The following is a 24158-nucleotide window of genomic DNA, read 5'->3' on the forward strand; positions in this document are numbered from 1 at the left end:
TCCCTCTTCTCCACTCCCAGCCCTGGCCAGTATTTCTAATTTAAGCCTTAGCTCTAATACACACTGAAGGCTTTACATTTTGGATATAAAGTGTACTTAAAAAGGGAAGAAGTTTAAATGCTTAGGGAAAAAAGAAAAAGGTTGAATTACCCTAAAAATCACAGGGCACAAACCTACACCTTCTCAAGAACAACTCTGGACCTGAAAGGGGGAAACAGGAACAGCCAATCAGCTTTCCTCCAAACACCTGTGACATATACTCCACAGCATCATCTTTCCAAAACGTCTGGGGAAAGGTCAAAGATGAACTTTTCTGCAAGCGCAACTCACTATGATTTACATCGGTATAGACAGAGTAGTTTGTTTAAGACATGCAGATTCTTGGTCTCCATCCCTAGGAACCTGTAGTTTGGAGACCAGGAATATGAATTTTTAACCAACACTCCTAAATGACTTTTTATGAACACTAATACTCAAGAGCTACTAGCTGAATAAAAAAATCTAAAAATTATGTTAGAAAGAAGTTTTAATGTAAAACATAGGCAAATAAAATTAATATAAAATATAGGCAAATAAAACTTGGTTAATCAGTTTGGGGGCTTTTTTTTTTTTTTTTTGCCAGTGATAGAAAAACCAGAGAGCAAATTTCACTCTGAACTTGCTTTAGGTAACTTAATTATAGAGGGATTTACTAGTATTTCTCAGAATGGATTTAGAATCAGCTTGGAACATTTTTATTATCTTGATTTAAGGAAGGGTTTAATGTAAATCAAGCTAATTTAAAACAGCTAGTCAAGTTAATCAAATTTTAACCAAAAATGGTATTTAATTATTTGACGTTACCTCTGTCCGTTGTTCACGAATTTAAAATGGATGAAGATCTTTTTGTGCAAGATATAAAATGTAAATTTTTAAATAATTACTTTGGAATAGTTTCACATCCAAAACTGAATAATCATTTTGTTTGTCATTGGTAGATAAATAAGATACTCTGTGAGGTCAATCATCTCCATTATAAATATATACATTAATTTTTTAATATGAAAAGCAAATTATTTGCATTTTGGATACTTTCATCAATAAAGAGCAGATATCAACATACATAATATTGTTTAGAAAAAGCTTTCAGGTTGAATTTAAACTTTTCTAGAGACACGTGTTCTGTGTTCAATTTAGTTGTTGCATAAATGAAATCTGCCCAGGAAAACATGGAAAATTAAATATATTTTTTACCCTTCTAATTGCCTTCATTGCATTCCTTTTGATTATTCTCTAATTGCAAAAGAAAACTATATTTTACTTGCTCAAAACTCAATTTTGCAGTTTATTATTTCTTTAAGCAATGTTTTCTATCCTTAGCTAAATATAAGGGTTGCCAGGGAACTTCTTAAAACAAACTAATGCTTAGGCTCCACCACAGACCAATTTGAAGGGTAGAGCTGTGTTGTAGAAACTCACTGGGTAATTCTAATGTCAGGCCAAGGTTAAGATACCTGGTTTACAGGAAAAAAAGTCCATAGTTCTACATATACAGAAGACTCCATTGTTGCTGGCTTGGCCTTTTCCATAAACAGCTTCTATTAATTCGATCAAGCTGTGTAGGTGACTCATACTGCTTATTGGTATTGTGGGGGGTGTGTGTGTGTGTGTGTGTGTGTGTGTGTGTGTGTATATGTGCATCTGTTATGGGATTTGTTTGTTTTTATCATTAGCAGTAAGGAAACATTTCTGACTGTTTCACTTTAACTAGATGCTACTGTCAAAGTCAAATTCTTCCTTACACGTCCACATTGTTCCTACCACCAAATATTAGTGAGAAAATAGCTAAAGATAGCTCTTGACTTGTTAGATATCATAAATTTACCTTACATGGTTTTTAAAAAATATATTATCTGAAATACCTTAAAACACTTTTTAACATATAGATCATTCCCAGGCTGGCGTACCTTGGTTTTAATATATGAAATCAAGATTATTTTTAAACTAATATACAAGACTATTTAATGCAAATGTGATGAGAATGTACTTAATATATATAAAGTGCAAAATTCAAGTTGAAATATATGTATGATATAATCTCAGGTTTATTTGGAAAAAGGAGTATCCATATACATGGAAAAAAGGCAAAGGATATAAAATAAAGTTAACGTTGCCTACTTCTAGGTGATGAGTGTAAGTGATCTTATTTTTTATACTTTACAATTTTTTCCCCAATGAATATTGCATTAATGAGGAGGCCAGGCTATTTCCAAACTGGCTTTAAAAGTCATTATGATTTATTTTAAAAATTTATATTAGGTTTTTTTCTTTTTTTTAAAAATGTTTTTAGTGATTTCAGAGAGAGGAAGGGAGAGGGAGAGACAGAAACATCAATGATGACAGAGTCATTGATTGACTGCCTCCTGCATGCCCCCTACTGGGGATATCAAGCCAGCAAACCAGGCATGTGCCCTGGCCAGGAATCTAATGTGACCTCCCAGTTCATAGGTCAACACTCAACCACTGAGCCACACCACTCAGGCTAGGTTTGTTTTTTAAAAATATACTAAATGTTATTTTATTTTAAAAATAATATAAAACTACCCATTATATTCATACTTTTATTATTGTTGAATTCTTAAATTCAAGACGAGATGATTTTGCCTATTTTTACCTTGGGAGAAATGATCTAAGTTGCACTGACTTGGCTCACACATCATACTTGGTTGGATTCACATATTGCAGAACCCAGGAAGGCAAATATGTTCAAGAAGACACAGGAAAACAGCCACACGCCAACTTTCATTCTGTTGACTCATTTTCCAATTTTTCTCATCTCTTTTTCTTCAACGCTTTTCTTTCATTTTTAAAAGCGCATTAAGAAAACAAAAACATTAATTATGGCACTTTATTAAATGCCATTGGATAAGTGCCTGCAACATGCTAAAGCTATGTGAAGTAAAGGGTGCAGCCCTGCTTTCAGAGCTCTAAGCAGAGAAGAATGAGTCCATTGTTGCATTTCCAGTGATTTCTCTATTTTTATAGAGCAATAGAAAGATTTGTTTTTTAATAATTATCCTTAATTTAGGACCTCATGATTAATAATATGAAATATAAATAGCATTTGGAACAAAAATAGGTTAAGTGATTTTATTTTTTTTAAAGAGCTTTGGGTTTATGACAAAAGAATTAAAGGTAAGAGAAAGGGCTAAAACTGATACAAAAGGAGTGGAAGGAATAAGGGGATGCTGGACATTTCATCAGACATCCTACACAGTTCTGAGCTGATGGAAGCTTTCTCTCCTAAATTTCTCTTTCTCTAATTATGCTTATACAAGTTAGTGAATGGTAGTTACTCAGCAGTCATTTTCCCTTCATTCTTCTGAATAAAAGGCATTTATATATAATTTTAAAAACCAAATTGCTCAGAAATTCTGTTAATAATAGTGGATAGATAAAAAACTTACTTAGAAAGGCTTTTGAATGGTATGTGATCAGGCATATAACACAGGGTGGGGCAAAGTAGATTTACAGTTGTAAGCATGTGAAACAAGAGTTCATTCTTGTATTGTTATTTATTAATTATTGTATTATTTTCCATACAAAAAACTGTAAACCTATTTTTGCCCCACTCTGTATTATGTTAACTAACAACAGTGGAATATAAATTTATAAATAAGGTGAGATAACAACAATTTAGAAATAAACATATACAAATAGAAAAACAGACTGAAAATAAATATACCAAAATTAATAGTCATTAATAGTTGTGTTTGCAAGGAAGGATTAAAGGTGATTTTTAAATTACTTTGCATTCTTTCCTATTTTCTAAAATGCTTATTTCAAAAGGGAACTGGCTGTCTATCAAAATATAGTAATAGCAAAAGTATATACAGTTAGATATATAAAATAAAGCTAAAATATATTGAAATGAGGAAAATTTAAGCTAACAACCTGAGAACAAACATTCAAAAAAGACTTACTTAGATGTGCTGAATTTAAAGCTTAAGAATTTATACTACTTAAAAACAAATGGAGCAGTCAATGGGGCATACTACAATTTATTGAAGACACTTTCTTAATCACCTGTTTATGCATGCTATTAGTCACATGATATGAGGGGCAAAAACACAGAGTTTGTGAGGTTACAATCTGAACATATGAAAAATAAGAAATTAAGATCTAGAAGCGCCCAGCCAGCTTGGCTTAGCAGTTGAGCATCAACCTATGATCTAGGAGACTGCGGTTCCACTCCCAGTCAAGCACATGCTGGGGTTGTGGACTCAATCCCCAGCAGGGCTCATGCAGGAGGCAGCTAATCAGTGACTCTCATCATTGATGTTTCCATCTCTCCCTCTCCCTTCTTCTCTCTCTGAAATCAATAAAAATATTTTTAAAAAAAAAAAAAAAGATCTATAGGCTAGGCTTCTCAAAAATTACATGAAGACATACTTGTTTCTAACTGATTGTTGATGGTTCCAGGATAAGGGTTCTGATTATTATACCAAGACACTCAAGTATAGCATTTTAAGGTGAAAATGTATTAGATACTAAGAGAGTATTTAGACTAAAATGTGTTGGGGATTGCATTAGTCCCACCTCCCTATCTTCTTAGATAAATCTCCACTTAAACACTTCCTCATGAGACAGCCTATTAAGTCAAAGAGTCTTCCTACATTCACATTGTTCCTAATGACTTCTCTCAAGTTATACAAGAAGCTACATGCATTTAACCAAAGATCTCATCTACAAAACAGGCCTTCAGCTATTCAATGAGAGTTATTGTGAGCTCAGCCAGACTAATCTTTTTTAGACTTCTCTTTGTTTTTCTTTTCAATGCTCTGAATAGCTGATTAATTTCTTAAATATAGGCACCAAAATCTAAAGATTACTTCAGATTTGATCTTACCAGAAAGGGAGCTTTCACAGGAAATGTATCCTAGATTCCCACAAATACTCAAAGTCACTATTTCACCATAATAATTATTGCAATAAAAGTCTCAATGCATTGTTGAATATGCATGTGCACACACACATGCACACACACACACACACACACACACACACACACTTACCGTGTAAAAAGGAGAGTGAGGTAGGTTGCAAGAATAAGTATTTAGCAATTAGCTATAGGATAGCCTTCAGAAAGAAGGGATACAAATGTAGAATGGTGACAGACAAGTCTGGTCTCTGAACAAGAGCTCTATGCGTCATCTCAGGAGTGATTGCTGTATGTAAGCATCACTCTGATGATGGGAAAATATGGTTTGAATGGTAGCAAAAGAAGCAGCAGGAGGAGATATTGGAAGACTGTTGCATTCATCTCTGAAAATGATGATGTTCTAATCTAAGGTGCTGAACTTCTAGAGAAAGGTCATAAATGAGATATACAGAATTAGAGTCAAATTTGATATGGTCAGTGGAGGCATGGAGGCATTGAGGACTATGCCATGCTTCCTCTCACTTTTTTCCAAGGTATGCCTAGTAATTTTTATTTAATTTTGCAAGCCTGAGGAAAGCAGCATAGGCAATAAGTTTTACTAGTAAATAGAAGCCATTCTATCAATACACTGGTAATTAACACACTAATCAAAATTAGAAAGCATTTTACTGAAAGCAAAATATTTACAAAATTATAAAATGCTTATAACAAGAATAAGTACCTTTAAAGGAAAACACAAACTCAAATTTATAGAGCCAATTAAATTCCTAAATCTTAAGTAGAAATTGAAATATGTGATACCATTTGTCAAGTTAGAAAATCCACACCATCACATGTAGATATCTGATCAGCAGTTGGATATATGGGCCATAGATTGGGAGGAAAAGCTTAACCAGAATTTCACTCATGGTTCCTAAAATTATCTAAATTATAAATTGAAGCCAAATGATTTGGAAAAAATCTAAAGATAGAAGGCTTCCTATGACATGAAAATTTTAATGCCTTCCCATCTGCTTTCTCATTGGCATTATTGGCACCTGAGTGTCCTACTTCTACTGCCTTAGAGCATCCACTCTGGAGCATGCTTATTCTAATAAAAACTTCCCTACCATCTGAATATTCTAAAATTTCCCTTCCTTGTCTATTCTAATTTTAAAATTGACTTGGTCACTTTCTTTCAAACTTCATTCACTGCCATACCACAAACTTCCTGTGAGCCAAAGTTAAGAATACAAACAGTTTATATCTTCTTGTTATATTCCTAGCTAGAAAATCAATTTTCTTTTTCATGATTCACAATCATGTGATCAGCTCCAAGAAAGACCAGCCTTAAACAAGTGTCCGCTCTGCAATATCTAGTGATGTCTAGGATTACAAGTAGAGTGGGCAGTAGTTAAATGCATGGGCTAGGGAGCTAGACTGCCTGAGTTTAAATCCAAGCTCTGCCACCTTCAAGCTTAATATACTTGGGCAAGTGACTTGACTCTCTCTGTCTCAAACCTCGCATCTCTAAAGAGGAGATAACAGTATTCACTTCTTGCGCTGTCATAAGGAGTATATGACCTGACACATGGAAAGCGCTAAAATCGTGTCTGGCTCATGGTGTGTCACGTAAGTGTTAACTATTATTTGTTGTTATTAGAATTATTTTACCTACCCCATCTGTCTTTTGTGTAGGATTCTTGGTATCTGGCAAGATATCAAAATAAATCAAAAATAGTCCTGGCTAGTGTGGCTGTTGGTTGAGCATGATCCCATGCACCAAAAGGTCCCTGGTTTGATTCCTGGTCAGGGCACATGCTCAGGTTGCTGGCTTGATCCCCAGTGGGAGACATGCAGGAGGCCGCCAATCAATGTTTCTCTCTCTCTCTCCCTCTATCTCTCTCTCTTTTTCTCTCCATTCTCCCTTCCTCTCTCTCTAAAATCAATGAAAACATTAAAAAATAAAGGAAAAATATATAGTTTACTAATATTGTCAGCTTCCTATAATGAGACAAAAAAGAACATGAGTAAAGAATTTCTATTTAATTCTTGCCAGGAGAAAAATATGCTAAACTTTCATTCTATTATGACGCCTGTACATTTGTAATATCAATCAATAATTTAAAGATATATAATGAATATTTTATGGGTTATAGCTGTGGTCAAATCACTCATAATTCCCAGTTATGTATAACTTCAATAAATATTTAATACCTCTAACCAAAAATAATCAGGGTTGGGAGGACATAGAATGGGCAAGCAGAAGAACAGTTTATTTTGAAATGGCAAGCTCTCTATGTAACCAGCAGAACTGACCATTAAATACAAAAACCCATCAGCTTTAAACTGCAGCAGCACCACCAGAAATACGGTTCCGTCTGCGTTGGATTAGTAGGCACACACTGCTGATGGTGTTCACTTGCTCAGAAGCACCCACTGCTCATGACACATGGCCACCATTTCATCTTTAGAGGCAGTGTGGGAGACTCAGGGACCTGATCCCCTACCCTACAGGGTTCTTTCAGTGTCCTGAAGACTTGCTTACTTCCTAAGGGTATTTTTGTTGCACATAACAGAAAATATAACTTACACATGCTTTGGTTCTTGTTACTGAAACATTTAGAGGTTGAATTGGCCTCAGGTATGTTTTATCACACCTTACGCTCCACTTCTCTTTCATTGTCTCTGCTCCAGCCTCACCTCGGAACATTTCATTTTCAGCCTGGTGTCTATCATGCAGCAAATTGGCTGAAACAGTGTCACCCACTAGCCACATCACACATCCTCTAGAAGACAGATAGCTTCTCTTCCCCTACCACAGATCAAAAGCTCTCAGAATCACTCAGTTAGGACCAGCTTAGGTCATAGTCCATCCCTGGCCAATTGCTCTACAAGAGGGATATGATTTTGCTGAGCCATTGTGGCTACTACACAGTATGGCAAAGGCAGAATGGATGACAAGGAGGCAACAAGCTCCTCTGTGTATATACATTAATTATATATATAATTTATATATATAAAAACAAACTTTTCTGTATATATACTAATTATATATATACACATATCTTTTTTAATGTGAACGATGTCATTTCCACAATTTAACAGAGTTTACACTTCTGTGCTTGGTATTATATATCAAATAAGTATGTTAAGCCTATTGTGATTTCAGATTTTAACCAATTACTGTAAGTTAAATAATGCTACCTACTCCCCCAAAAATAATGTTTTCTGTTTTCTCCACTGATTAATGGAAAGGATCTATTCAACAGTGCTATTTTAGCCACAATTATGGAGTCAGGTCTGAGATTCCTATTCCTATCAAAAGCATCATTTCCTTTTATTTCATGCAGCTAAACCACTATCCATAGGATAAACATAGGGGCATTGTTTTAACAAATGCCATTAAGGCTCCAAGTGAGTCGGCTGCCTAGTTTGACTATAAGCTACATCAGCAGAAGTTATCTAGTACTATACGGATAATACTTGTTCAGATAATGTAAAGTGTTGGTTAGAGTGGTCTATTAACAACAACAACAACAAAAATCAAGATATAACATTTTAACTTTATATTAATTTAACTTAATATCATTTGATAATATTAATTATTTTAAGACTTTTAGAAGAAGGAATACACTTTTTTAGGAGTTTCCTACTAACATTTTTTTTCTGAATATTCTTGGTTCATTCAGCTTTAATTCAATATAATATATAATTACATCTATGACTTGTTTGAGTAATGCATGAGCAATTTTGGTTCAGGATTCAGTTTTATAACTTTTTCATATTTAACTTTATCTTCTGCCAATACATGTGAGAATTCTGCATTTTTAATAATTTAATTTGACAGAACACTTACCACAAACTTTTTGTTATCTATTGTCTTTCAGTAAAGCTTTGCACTCTTTAATTGGCCCCAAATTGGCTAAAACTCTACAGTCTTAATTCTTTCTTCTTCATTCGGGGCTTATCATAGTATTATAACTCCCAGGTGATATTTTTTACCTATGTTTATCAATGGCTGAAGTAGGAATTTATATACATAAAAATGATACATTGTAAAAGTCTTTGTTTACTGAATGTTCATGATTCCATAAGGCATATTCTTATCTTGTATTTTTTCCAAAACAGGAAAATGTTTGCCTGCATTATCTTTTCTAAATATTCTAGAGGTATAAGCTGAATCAAGAATATAACTTTGAAGAGAAAATTTAAGTCTTTATGGTGCCTTAAAAATGTTTCACATCCAGTAGTGAAAATGTGTTATCTAAAAATAATTTGGCTTTTCATGTAACTTTATTTTTTTTCACATGTTCCTTGGAATAATTCACTATTCATCTATGCTGATTTTTGTGAAATGCACTGAAGTGCATTTATGTTTTTAAAGTTTTAGGAATTGCTGATTTTTAAAAATTGCAATTTTGGATGTAAGCTGGATTGCTGCAAGTGGTTGCTTTGATTTCTCTTTGAATTTCTGATTCTAGATGCTGCATGCCCTGATTTTTATGCCATTACTTTTGTAAGTAAATGTGACATATTCTCATTTAGAACTGTTTCTCCAATTTTGTAAAGTTGCTCTCTAATCCAATTTTCTCTATTGATAAATGACTTCAACTTTTCTCTAAGTCTCTGAGCAGCATGTGTATTAGCAGGTAATTTCTCCTAGATAGTGTTCAATATGTGGATCCCATGAATTATTTTTCCAACATGTACATCAAAGTCAGTTTGCTAAAAACTTTGGGCTACCCATATTTTTGATGCAATGGTGGAACCTTTTTAAGCATGGTTCTTAACATTTCTACATTGTGTCTGTTGCATAAGAAACATTCATAATGGATCAGCTATAATTTATTATTTGAATTTACATTTCTAAAATAGGACAAGAAACTAGACACTTGCAAAAAAATCCTGTATACAAAACTATACATTGTTATTGATTTTTATAATGTTCTAGCTTACATGTAATTCATAACATTTTATTTAGCAAATTGATTATCATGTCTTTACAAAGCACATACAATAGTTTTTATGCCAACAACTCTCTTTTTACATTCATATATCATTGTTTTTCAATATCAATTAAAGCAAAGTGTTAAAATAGTGTGTATAAAATTGTGCTAGGCAAACTCTAAGCTGCCCTCTGATCCCAACCTCCTGATATTCAGTGTTCTGTAACCTTCTCCTTGAATGTGAGCTTTCTATTGACTTGCTTCTAATCAACATAAGATGGCAAAGAAGATGGGATGTCACTTCCATGATTAATCTACCAAAAAAAATACACAACAAAAAACCCTGCGATTTCTGTCTTGCTTCTTGGCTTACATGCTCTGATGAAAGAAGCTGCTATGCTGAAGAAGCCAAGGGCTTAAGGGTGGCTCCCAACCAATTGCCAGGTAGGAACTGAAGCCCTCATTTCAACAACTCCCAAAGAAGTAAATTCTCCCAAACACCACATGAGTTTGAAGCACAGCCTTCACATGAGGCTGAAACCCTGGCTAACACCTTAACTGCTTGCAGCCTTGTGAGTGCCCATGAAAAAGGGAAACTAGGCTAAGGTGTGCCCAGACCCCTGACCCACTGAAGTTATATAATAATAAAAGTATGTTCTTTTCAGTCATTATGTTTATGGTGACTTGTTATACAACAAAAATCTAATATACTTGCCATAAATAAGTTTGAGAAAATCAAAGCTAATTCTAGGTAATCTCAAATAATAAGGGCAGAGTAATCAGATACACTAGGGAATAAGCCAATACCATGGAGCTTTCAAGGTCTTCAGTTAGTATTTTTACACGAGGACTGGACATCACTAGATTCTGGTAAGTCAGTGGAATAGAGGCATATTAAACATTTTAAACACTTTTGCAGGTTGGGTTCATTCATTCAACAGTGAGTACCTATTAATTGGCATAATCCTAGAAATTGGCTACATAATCTGGAACAAGAAAGACAAGGTCCCTGCTCTCAAGAAGCTCACATTCTTGTGAAAGTACAGTAAAAAGTAAACAAGTAAACTAAAGAGGATTTCAGAATGTAAGGTCCAGGAGAGCAGGAATTTATCCCCTTTCGTTGCTGCATTACCCTTTGACCTTTCAGTAGTGCCTGACCCATTGTAGGTATTCAAGGACTATTTGCTGAATATAAGAAGTAGCTAATTAAGTGGAAAAATTGAAGACAGTATCACGGAACAGAGTGACCAGAATTGTTACTTAGGTGGAGAAGTTTAATGGAGGCCATGCAGAGAAGCTGACAGTTGAGTTGAGACATGAATGATGAGATGGAACCGGCCTCTTGAAGATTTAGGTAAAGAGTACTTAGAAAGAAAGACAGCTCCAGCACAAAGACCTTGAGGATTAAGGGTGCAGCCTGTGGCTGTGGACAAGTTCACATTTAAACAAAGCAAATCAACCGGTTCAGCAACTGAACCAAGGGTATTTCCTGAGAAGGCTTTCAGCATAAGCAGAAAATATCATTAGAATGTTCAAATGCTCCCAAAAAGTTAAAAACAACTTTTCTTTGTGAGGGTGATAGGAAACATAGTAAGTGCTCATTATGGGCTTAACTATCCTCCGATTAAGAAGCTCATTAACTTTATGATTTTGTAAACTGAACATTTGTTAAAGATGTACCTTAATGGAAGACTGTAATTTATTGTGGTTAATTCACTTTCTCTCCAAAGTAGTCCACGCCTCCCATTTATCATTTCCCTATACTTTTAGAAGAATGATTTTCTTAATCTAAGAGGCAAATGAGAAGAGTAATTTGGCCAAGTTTAGCATTGGAGTTGCTTATTATATTAGAAAGCTTCTGTAAGTCTCAGAACAATAATTCTAAAAATATTTGTATCTATTGTCTTTCCTCCTATGCAAGTTTAATGAAAGTCTCCAAATAACAAGGACATTTTCTAATACTTCCTTCATCATGTTGAATTAACTTCTGTATAATTTAGTCAGTCATCTGATTATACAATGTTTTATATATAATAAACATATAAATTAAGTTCCTACTTACTTATCTATTCATTACACTATTACCAGAAAATAGTGGGTCAGGTTATACCAAGTTAGAGTTTAAGTTCACAATGCTCTGTCTTAAATATTAACTAAAATATGTAGTCCACTAACTTATGCTTTGGGAGAGTACCTCAAAAAATAGCAGACATCTTCCAGAGCAGATGACCAGGGTGAATTGCCAAAAAGATAATTAGGATAGCTTTTTGATGCCCTTTAATAAATATTTAATGTAAATGAGAACATATATGAATTACTTTTTGCCTTGATCACAACAGTTAGTACTGTATTTACTAAGAGACATGAAATAGAGAGCTAGGAACCTACAAGCCTGGAGCAACCTAGTGGCATTCTCAGTCCCCATTGCAACATTTCCAGATCTAAATCAAGGATGGAGAAGTGAACATCTCAGACAAGTAGAATAGGGTGTTATTTCTGGATCGGAAGGCCTTTCTAGCATTTTCCTTCGCATAACGTTCATCTCTGGGTTTTGCAGACCTAAGGATAAATAATGCCTACTCATCCTGATAGAACCTCTCAGACCCCTCTCTTTAGGATCACTACCAGTCACTATTTCTAACATCCTTAGGGTATGTTTCACATGCGCTCATACACATAGTTCTCTCAGCAATCTTATGGTTTCATTGTTTTCCTTTTATTTAATTCACACCTGCTAAGGGTAAGTGCCTGTAGAGTGACTTGGGGGCACCAGTTTCTCTTTAAGACTGCCAACACTCTCTCTGATGCTCTAATGTTTGTCCATTACAAAAAGCTTGGAGTTGTATATAGTATATAGAAAATGCTATGAAAGGGTGAGCTGCTGCAGCTGCTTCCATTACTACCACTACTGTTCATAGTGTCTGACTATTTGGTTCACACTTATGATCAAGCAATTCATATCCACTCTGAGTTTTAGCTATGACCCAAGTGGGGAAAATACCTTTCCAATATTCACTTTCTTTCTCACCACCAGCAGGCCAAACTCGTTATAAGACAGTATTGATTTAGAGTTCCTCTTTTTCAAAAATTTCATGTTTCTTTCATATATGCACTGTATCTTCTCCTAAAGGTTTAGCTTATATTTCACTAGAATAGTTTTAACAATGATCTGAATGATATATATTGTACAATATATTTCACCATCACTTTCCTCTAATTATCAAAGATAGTGCTAATTAATACCAAGTCTGTGGGCTTCATATCTATTCCTTCAGAATGAGTATTTTTGTAAGATCTTTAAATCCTATTAAAATAAGTCCTGAGTAAACCGCATCCCACCACTGCTATAGACATAACTGGAAATGCCTAAATTCTGGAGTTAATATGTTTGTAAAATTTATAATTTAGATGATCACTCTATAAATAAGAAACTTGGATTCTTTTTCCTTTTAATTAATATTATAATTGATGCATTCCCAGTTCTTGAACCCAGGACTCAGCTTGTCTTCACCCACTCATGTGGAATTCTATAAGAATAGCATTAACTATCATGTAGAATCAACCTCGTACCATTTCCATAACACTACCGCATTTTCTAACACACTCTCTGGAGCATACATTTGCCTGGAAAAAAAATTACAGTGTATTGTACACTACTTAATTCAGAGCCATGCTGAATAACAAGCTCTTTTATCTGTAAGTAGCTTGAAAAGAAATCTGCACAAGAGAAAGGTCAATGTTAAAATCATAACTATAAAAGTGATAATTTAATATACCCTGTGAATAAAGTTTAACCATTGGACTAGAGTATATATTTTAGATAATTGAACTCTCACCATTAATATTTAATAATATGTTACGAGGTTTGTTATTTTGTGACCTGAAATCTCAGTCATAAGATGTGGAAGCAATAAAATTCAAGGTCATGGAGTCAATCATTTGGATATGATATGAATATGAATTCATTCTTTTCTCAATCAGGGACTAAGAGAAATCTTAAGAAAAAGGCATCTATGTCTCTGCCCTGAGGTAGGTCTACAGGTACCATAGTAATGTGCTGTCCTCATTCTGAACATGATACAGCTGATTAATTCATTGATTGATTGATTGATTGATTGATTGATTATAAATGATTCATTGCCGTCCTTGTGTATTAGCAGTAAGGATTTTTCCCTATTTTACCCCTTTCTACCATTGATTAACTGGATTGGCTCAGAAGTCTCCATGTGCACTGAAATCAACTGGCCCTCTCAAGAAGGAACAAACAAAATCAAATCCCAAATCACATTAGAACAGCGTCCTGTTAATATATCCCCATATGTGGAGTCTAAATTACGGTCTTCACTTAACTGGTGTAGAAAACTTAATCATCTCAATGGGAGAGTAAAACATGCTGCATACTGTAGGAGTGAGGGTTAATAAGTAACAGCCCAAGGTTGGAAAGAATGTGAAATATAGAAAGCAGACAACATAAAAATGGCAGGGATTGTGGGGATTGCAATACACCTGCTAAGGCTTCACCCTGACTCACACACTCAGCTCCTGGCATAAACTAAACCACCCAGATCCAGAGGACAATGGCACTTTATCACAAGGCAGAGAGCTGGCAGGAATACACTCACTGTCAATAGGCAGACAGATACAGAGATGACCAGAAGTGCCCACACTAAGTATCTTAGTTCCTTTAAAATAATATAAATAAATAAATAAATAAATAAATAAATAAATAAATAAATAAATAAATAAATAAATATTTAAATACAATACCACTGAAAATATTACTCCCTGCCTCTAGGGAACAGTGAGAGAAGGAGCTGCAAGAAGTTGGGATCGTTTTCTTCATACATATCTGCCCTGAAGAGTTAAAGGAAAACTACTTCCCCTCCTTTTGGAAATATGAGTAAAGAATAAGTTTTTTGCTTCAACAATGAACAGAAAATACCATCTTCTTTCTATAGATTTTGAATTTAATGGTTGGTTAGTTTTTATTTCTATAATTTTATTATCTATTTCAGTATCTCTTTCAAAACTCAGTCTTGGAAGGATAACACATCTGATTATACCTATCTAGAAATCCCAGAAAATAATTGGTAAGAAGTCTGCCCTTAGTTGATACGGGCTTATTTTAAAATTCATGTGGGTTAAAGGAATAATTTTATTTTCAGAATAATAGTTATAAAATCACATATAGGAGGCATACCTATAAAATTAAAGTATTTGTAGCATTTCATTGACCTGAAAAATAATCTTAATTCAAATATGAACTTCTCTACATACTTGATTATAAAATTTTCTTGTGAATTATGGTTATTTTAAATTATACCATATTCATCAAAACATTTAACAATGAGAATTTGAAATATTAAAGTCATTATATTTTAATACATTTTCTTAAAAAGCAGTTTAAAATTTATATATTTTTCTTAAAAAATAATTTAAAGCTATTTCAAATTGATCTTTCATTGGCTATTTTTTAAATGAGCCTAAATAACTTCATTCTACTACTCATTCTGTGAGCAGGAGGAATGAAAGAAAAAAGAGTCTAACATTATTTGTTCCTTTCCAATCATTAAAACCAAACCTTATATTTTGCATTGTGTCATCCAATTGACTGTTTCTCCATATACTGTCCAAGACAGAGAAATCCTCTACTTGTCAGATACATACACAAAGTACAAGTAGAATGCAAGGATTGCTTACCAGACATGATTCTTTTGCTATCTCAGTTTCTGAGAAATATGTTACAAAACAGATTATCAAATGGCTGTTAATCATACTTGTCATACATTCCGCTAGAGGCACCTAATCGAACCTGGCATACTCAGAAAACAATAGGAAAGTCAAAGTACTGTGTGGTTTATTACTCCTCTGCAAATACAAAAGTTTTTATAGAAATAATTTTATCTTATGTGATTTAAATACATTCTTGTCACAACTTCAGATCTGCAAAATTATCTGATTCAATTTTTGGAAAGTGACTTCCCTTTAAGCTACTCAAACTAGTCTTCATTTTCAAACTAATCAGAGAATTCAGACTCATTATTTTTTACATAAAAATTAAAACTTTTTCTTTTATAATAATAAGTCTATATTTTTATCTCTTCTGGGGTCAGTTTTATAAATTATATTTTCCAATAGATTATATTTTATGAATATTTATGCTACGCTAAAGTACATAGGTTTATCCTACTTTTAAATTGCAACTAAGAGCATCATAGAATGGCTTTTTTGCCTTGTTTCTTTACCTATATTTACCAGGAGGTGCAATGTAACTTCATTATATATGCTGGCAAAAGCATCCTTTCTCTGAGAACCAAGACTTCTTGTCATACTGAGCCTAATTTTCAGGGATATGAAATGTGCATTCCCCAGCCATCAACCAGGCCCAGATATTTTCCACCTATATCCTTTGGTCATAGAAACCTATCACAAGATGTGAGTATGCACAGAATATTGGACAACTAAAAAGTTGATCATGGTAGCAGTTTCCTAAACCTTAATATGGTATGTCTCACTCTCTGGAGCATATGTATTTTAATACAACATCCAAAATATTTTCCACTTCCTGCCCCGATATCATGTTATCAATTTACAGTGAACAAACACAATGTTCTGTGAAATGTCTAAATCAATACTGGAAACATAATGTGAATATATATATATATATATATATATATATATATATATATATATATAATTTAAAATTTTCTACCAGTCACATCTAAAAAGCAGAAACAGGGGAAATGAATTTTTAAAATATACATTATATAAGCCAATATCCAAAACTCCTATTTCAAAATGTAATCACTATAAAATATTAATTAGATATTTTACATTATTCATTCATACTAAGACTTCAAAATTGTGTATTTTAAACAAACAGCACATTTCAATTTGCACTAGCTACATTTCAAGTGCTCACTAGCAACATGCAAACTTCCACTTTTGGCCATGATGGAGTAACAGGGACCAGAATTACCTTCCTGTCAACCAAAAGAGTGAACAAAGTATGTGAAATAATGGTTTTCAAGATATCAGGGAACAAAGGACAGGGACTCCTCAGAGATGCCAAACAAATGAGATTAGCCCTACAATTGCCCCAGCTTACTGCCTGGAGAGAGTTTCCCAAAGAGAAGAATGTTGACCAAAGAGAAGAAACCCAAGAGGAGTTCAGCAAACTCCCTGATTTGATGAGGGGGGTGAGAGTCCAAAGAGATCAAGTCAGTTATAGTTCTTTAAAAAATGCCAGTGAGGAGAATGCTGCACAGAGAGTGCCCTAGGGATCATCAAAGGATCAGCACATATGTAAGGAAACTTGATAAACTGGGCAAATAATCTCCTGAAAGGATTAGAGGAAACATTTATATACTAACACAAATGTGGGAATGGTGCTCATTCCCACCAGCCAGATGGGCTAACCTCAAGATTTACTGGGCACTGGGGAGAGTACACAGAAATGGCTTGCTTCAGCAGTGACCGTTAGGTCTAGATTTAGACACTGCTGTAGTGCCTCCTAAAAATCTAAGAAGCAAGACCCAAAGGGATCACACTATTTCCAAGTGACTTGGCTGCATTCTAGAGTAAAACTCGAGAATATTTATCAGGCTATGTAAATATCCAGCAAGCAAATTTATAAAATTCACAATGCCTGGCTCCTGGTCAAAAAATTACAAGATTTGCAAATAAGCAAATGAATGAGTCCTATAGGGAGAGGAAAAAGTAATCAGTTGACCCCAATCCAGAATGAACGCTGATATTAGCATTATCAGACAAAAACATTAAAACAATTATAACTATATTCTACAAATTCAAAAATATAAGTTAAGAGGGATTTCCGATTTCAGGTCCAATAAACAAGAAGCTTGGAAGTTATTACTTCTGACCTTAACACAATTTTTAAAATGGGACAAATTGAAAATCAGTGGCATGTAAGGCAAACTCTATGTATTCCAAAACTCTATTTTTAATGTCAAGCTTCATACTTAGAGTAGAAGTGGCAGGGAAACATAGGTTTTAAAATATTGTTTCTTTAGTTTGGTGTTCTTTAGATTTTTTTTATGAGACTTTTTTTTCTTTCTTTCTCTCTTCTTTTTTTTTTTTTTTTTTTTTGCTTAATCACTTCACTTTTTTTACCCAGCCCCCAAACTTCCCTCCCCTCTGACAGCTGTCAGTATGTTTTCTGGCTCTATGAGCCTGTTTCTATTTTGTTTGTTAGTTTATTTTGTTCATTAGATTCCACATATGAGTAAAATCACATAGTACTTGTCTTTCTCCAATTGGCTTACCTCATTTAGCATAATGCTCTCAGGTCCATCCATGCCATTGCAAAGGGTAAGGTTTCCTTCTTTCTTATGGTCAAGTAGTATTCCATGGTGTAAATGTACCACAGCTTTTTAATACACTCATGTACTGATGGGGACGTGGGCTGCTTCCAAATCTTGGCTATTGTAAATGAGGCTGCAGTGAACATAGGGGTGCATAGTCTTTCAAATTAGTGTTTTAGGGTTCTTTTGGATATATTCCCAGAAGTGGAATCACTGGGTCATAAGGCAGTTCCATTTTCAATTTTTCAAGGTAACTTCATAATGCTTTCCACAGTGGCTGTAGCCATCTGCATTCCCACCAACAGTACACAAGGGCTCTCTTTTCTCCGCGCCCTCACCAACACTTGTTGTTTGTTGACTTGTTGATGGAGCCATTCTGACAGGTGTGAGATGATATCTCATTGTGGTTTTAGTTTGCATCTCTCTGATGACTAGTGATGTTTAACATCTTTTCATATGTCTCTTGGCCACCAGTATGTCCTCTTCAGAGAAGTGTATATTCAGGTCCCCTGCCCATTTTTGGATTGTTTGTTTTTTGGTGTTGAGTTCTTTATAAATTTTGGATATTAACCTTTATCAGATGTATCATTGGCAAATATGTTCTCCCATTCAGTACATTGTCTTTTCATTTTGTTGATGGTTTCCTTTGCTGTGCAAAAATGTTTTACTTTGATATAGTTCCATTTATTTATTTTTGTTTCCTTTGCCCAAGGAGACATATCAGAAAAAAATATTGCTATGAGAAATGTCCAAGATTTTACTGCCTATGTTTTCTTCTAGAATTTTTATGGTTTTGGGTCTAATATTTAAGTCTTTTATCCATTTGAGGTTATTCTAGTGTGTGGTGTAGATATGGCAGGGAAAGTCAGTTTTAAAAATGTGTTTCCTGCCTGGCCGGGCGTGGCTCAGCAGTTGAGCACTGAACTGGGATCCAGGCGATCGGGGTTCGCTTCCCAGTCAGGGCACGTGCCCGGGTTGCGGGCTCTATCAATGATTCTCTCATCATTGATGTTTCTTTCTCTCTCTCTCCCTCTCCTTTCCCCTCTCTGAAATCAATAAAGATATATTTAAAAAAAAAAAAAAAAAGGTGTTTCCTTACTTTGGTACTCTTTACATTTTTAATTTAATATTTTTATTTCATGAGTTTAGATCTTTTTATACACCAAAAATGATCTCTCTGAAAGAGAAACTACAAAAACATTCCCTTTACCATTGCAACAACAACAACAGAAATGACACATAAGAATATACTTAACCAAGGAGGTAAAAGACCTATACTTGGAAAACTATAGGACATTGAAAAAAGAAATAGAGAAAGATACAAAGAAGTGGAAGCATATTCTGTGTTCATGAATTGGAAGAATTAACATTATTAAAATGTCCATACTCGTCAAAGCAATCTATAGATTCAATGCAATGCCTATTAAAATACCAGCGGCATATTTCACAGATCTAGTACAAATAATGCAAAAATTTATATGGCACCAAAAAAGACCCTGAATAGCTGCAGCAATCTTGAGAAAGAAGAACAACATTGGAGGGATCACAATACCAGATATAAAATTATACCATAAGGCTACTGTAATCAAAACAGCCTGGTACTGATACACAAGAACAGGCATATCAATCAATAGAACAGAACAAAGAACCCAGAAATTGACCCTTGTCATTACACTCAATTAATATTTGACAAAGGAGGCAAGAGCATACAGTGAAGTAACGACAGTCTCTTCGGTAAATGGTGTTGGGAAAATTGGACAGGTACATGCAAAAAAATGAAACTAGACCACCAGCTTACACCATACACAAGAATAAACTCAAAATGGATAAAAGACTTAATCGTAAGTTGTGAAACCATAAAAATCTTAGAAGAAAACAGGCAGCAAAATCTTAGACATCTTACATAGCAGAATTTTTACAGATACATTTCCTAGGGCAAAATAAACAAAGGAAAGAGTTTTATATCTACAGAAAAGTTGTGAGGATAATATAGGCATATTCCACATATGTATACTATATATGGTTCACTCTATCATTAATATTTTCTATTAGTACGGTATATTTATGACAATTAATGAACTAATATTGATACATTATTATCTTTAGTCATATTTTTCCATATTTCCTTAATTTTTACCTAATGTCCTTTTTTTCACTTTTAAAAAAAATTATTGGGCTGACATTGGATAATAAAATTACATAGGTTTCAGGTGTACAATTCTATAATGCATCATCTGTATATTATAGTATGTGTTCAGGATCCCAAATGGTGTTCTTTACATTTTAAAACCCTGGGGCAATATGCATCAGCAAGACATGGGGTGGATGAGGGATATGATTATTTTCATTTGGACAAACCACCTCCCTGAAATCTGAAGAGACAGGTTCAGCCAGAGAAATAACACCTGAGATCCACCTACATGGATAAAAAACTCCTGGAACTATAAACTTGTAGGTACACTGAAACGGTAATTTTGATGAATTGCTGGAGGCTGAATGACAACTAGTATGAGACCCAGAAACTCATTGGGGATAATCATATGAATCCCCACATTTTGTGTGCTTTCTTTCCAGAGACCTCACCAAGTCTCATTATGAGGCTTAGAGAAAAATCTCCTTGTGGCTGTGGTAGGGATTGGGGAAAAGTAACCAGTTCACTAGGGAAAAGATGATATTGTCAATAAATGATACTGGAGAAACGGATAAATCAAAGAAAAAATAATAAATCTTGACTCCTTTCTCATACCATATATAAAAATTAGTTCACAATGGACCATGGACCTAAATGTGAAAGGTACAATAATATTCTTGAGATCATTTTACAATTAGTAATGCAAACATTTTTGATAGAATATAAAAAGTACTAACTATAAAGGAAATAAAAAACGAATTGGATCTTATTAAAATTAAGTATTTTTTCTTTATTAAAATACTCCACTAATAGGGTGTAAAGATAAACACCAGGCTGGGAGAAAACATTCAGTACATATATCAAATCAAGATTCACATCCAGAATATATAAAGCACTTCTACAAATCAAGTAGAAAAAATGACATCTCAATTGAAAAATGGGAAAAATACTTAGTTTATAAAGAGCATATCCAAATAGCCACAGGATAAAAATAAAAAATAGGAAATGTTCAAAAGTATTATCATGGATATGCAAATTAATACAATAATGAGATGTCACTACATGTTTAGATAGAACTCTGTTATTTACCTTTGGGGATTACTTAACTAAATATCAAGAATAAAAATAAAATATATCATCTTTCATCTTTCATATATCATTAACAAATGTTGCTTTTTTTTTTTTTTACAAATTTACCTGATAGAATATATTTTTTTCTGTTGTGTGTACAAACACCCTATAAAGAGAGACAACCTTTGTTTTTTGTTGTTTTTCTTTTAAATTTATCTTTAGTATTAAAAGTATTACAAATGTCCCCTTTTTCCTTCCATTCACCCCCTTCTCCCTGCATGCCTTTCCCCAGGCCTTCACCACACGAATTCTGTGTCCATGGGTTATACATATATGCATATAAATTCTTAGGTTAATCTCTCCCCACCCACCCCTGCTTTCCCTTTGAGATTCCTCAGGCTGTTCCACGCTTCTATGTCTCTGGATCTATTTTATTCTTCAGTTTATTTTGTTTATCACATTCCACATATAAGTGAGATCATGTGATGCTTGTCTTTCTCTAACTGGCTTATTTCACTCAGCATAATACTCTCCAGGTCCCACCATGCTGTCTCATAGGGTAAGAGATCTAAAGAGACAATATTTGATTTTGATGGAAAATCAAAGAGTTCAATTATCTTATACATATCACTTTTTCTTTGTTTTTTTCTTTTTTGCCAGACAAAATTAATTTCTATTTCTTTAAACACCACAGCTTTTTTATCCACTCATCTACTGATGGGCACTTAGGCTGTTTCCAGATCTTAGCTATTGTGAATAACGATGCTATGAACATAGGGGTGGATATACTCTTTCTGATTGGTGACTCAGGGTTTTTAGGATATATTCCCAGAAGTGAGATTCCTGGGTCAAACAGCAGTTCCATTTTTAATTTTTTAAGAAAACTCTATACTGTTTTCCACAGGAGCTTCACCAATTTGCAATCCCACCAACAGTGCACGAGGGTTCCCTTTTCTCCATACCCTCGTCAACACTTGTTGTTTGTTGATTTATTGATGGTAGCCATTCTGACAGGTGTGAGGTGATATCTCATTGTGATTTTAATTTGCATTTTTCTGATGATTAGTGACTTTGAGCATTGCTTTTTTTTTTTTTTAATATATCTTTATTGATTTCAGAGAGAGGAAAAGAGAGGGAGAGAGAGAGATAGAAACATCAATGATGAGAGAGTCAATGATCGAGCCCACAGCCCGGGCATGTGCCCTGACCAGGAATCGAACCCCGATCACCTGGATCCTAGGTCGACGCTCAACCGCTGAGCCACGCCCGGCCGGGCGAGCATTGCTTTTTAATTTAATGAAAGAGAAAGATATGTTTAGCTAAAAATTAAGCATTTTGGTAGCTAGCATAAATTGTGAGTTTTGTTAGTAAGAATTAGAAAATATTAAATATTTTATATAACTTAAAGTGAGGGTTGATTAAATTTGTATTAATACTTTATCACATAATTAATAAAATATTTCTTAGCTACCTTATCATACACACAGATTCTGAAAGAAATTACACAAAATTTTGTCTATGTGTTTTATCAGATATGCTATGAAAATTTTGGTATTTCCAAAAAGAGTCAGCATCACTAATCTACAATATTTTTAGGAATTAATGTTAACTTACAAATATTAGTCATATTTAAATACATGAAAAGGGACATTTTTACCATCCACCACTTATTATTATTTTGCTTTGCCCCAAAGGTAGACATTTTTTGACATTTCCATCAAGGGATGGTAGAGGCAAAGTTGCTAACTGAAAATGTTTATGGCCTTGATTACCACCACTCTATTCTATAGCTAAATACAGGCACACCCTATGTATTCAAACCCTGTTTTTAAAGCCAAGCTTCATACTTAATAGAAGTACATATGGCATTTCCTTAGTTTGGTATTTAGATTTTCAAACCCTGGGGCAATGTGCATTAGCAGGATTTGGGGTAGTTGAGGGATATGATTATCTTCCATAGAATGGAAGGACAATTATTTTTAACACATTTGCTTTCAAATGATTTGCTTTCAAAAGATCAACTTTAGGAACAAATACATATGGAAGTTCGAGGTGTGGAAGTTGGAAAATCTATGCATATAGTCAATCAGAACAGTTTGAAAGATACAGTATTTTATAAATTTATGTCTCAGAAATTCTGTAAAGTTAAGAAAAAATGATGAGAATATTTCACCTGTGAGTTGTCTTAGGTTGTGGAAATCGAAGGTTAAGATAAAGGAGAAAACATTTTCTATTTGTAAATTCAAAAATTAATTCTTCCTAATATATGCAAATTCAGATGCAAATTATTGGAATAATAAGTATCCAAATGTTGCTGATGTACACAGTAAATGAGATCAATGTTTTCTCTGCTCTGTAAATAATATATACTAAGGGTAACTGAAAATGCAATTGGAATAATATTGTACTCGATTTTTAAAAGTGTATTTTAATTATAAAGAAAGTCTTTAATTTTTTTCATTGTTGAAGATGGATTTAAAACCAATCTCTACAGGGTTAAAAAATGACATTTGTAGCTAGTTTAAGGTCTTTGTTTTAAGACAGCCATTTTTGAGCCAATTTAATTTAATATAGTTTCACTAAACATTTCCTTTCAAAAAGGGCTTATTTTGAATCAGAATATAAAACATACCCAGCTTTCTTCCCCTGGGTTACTGTCTAAATGATAGAGAATTATTTAGAGAATGATTAGGTGAAAGCTATTGCCCAGGAACATATAGTAATATCAATTTGCCTCCAGGAATACATTCTCAACCTCTTGACCCCAAGAGGTGAAGATGACT

The sequence above is a fragment of the Miniopterus schreibersii genome (genome assembly GCF_964146895.1).
Source record: "Miniopterus schreibersii genome assembly, chromosome: 9".
NCBI classification, from domain to species: Eukaryota; Metazoa; Chordata; class Mammalia; order Chiroptera; family Miniopteridae; genus Miniopterus; species Miniopterus schreibersii.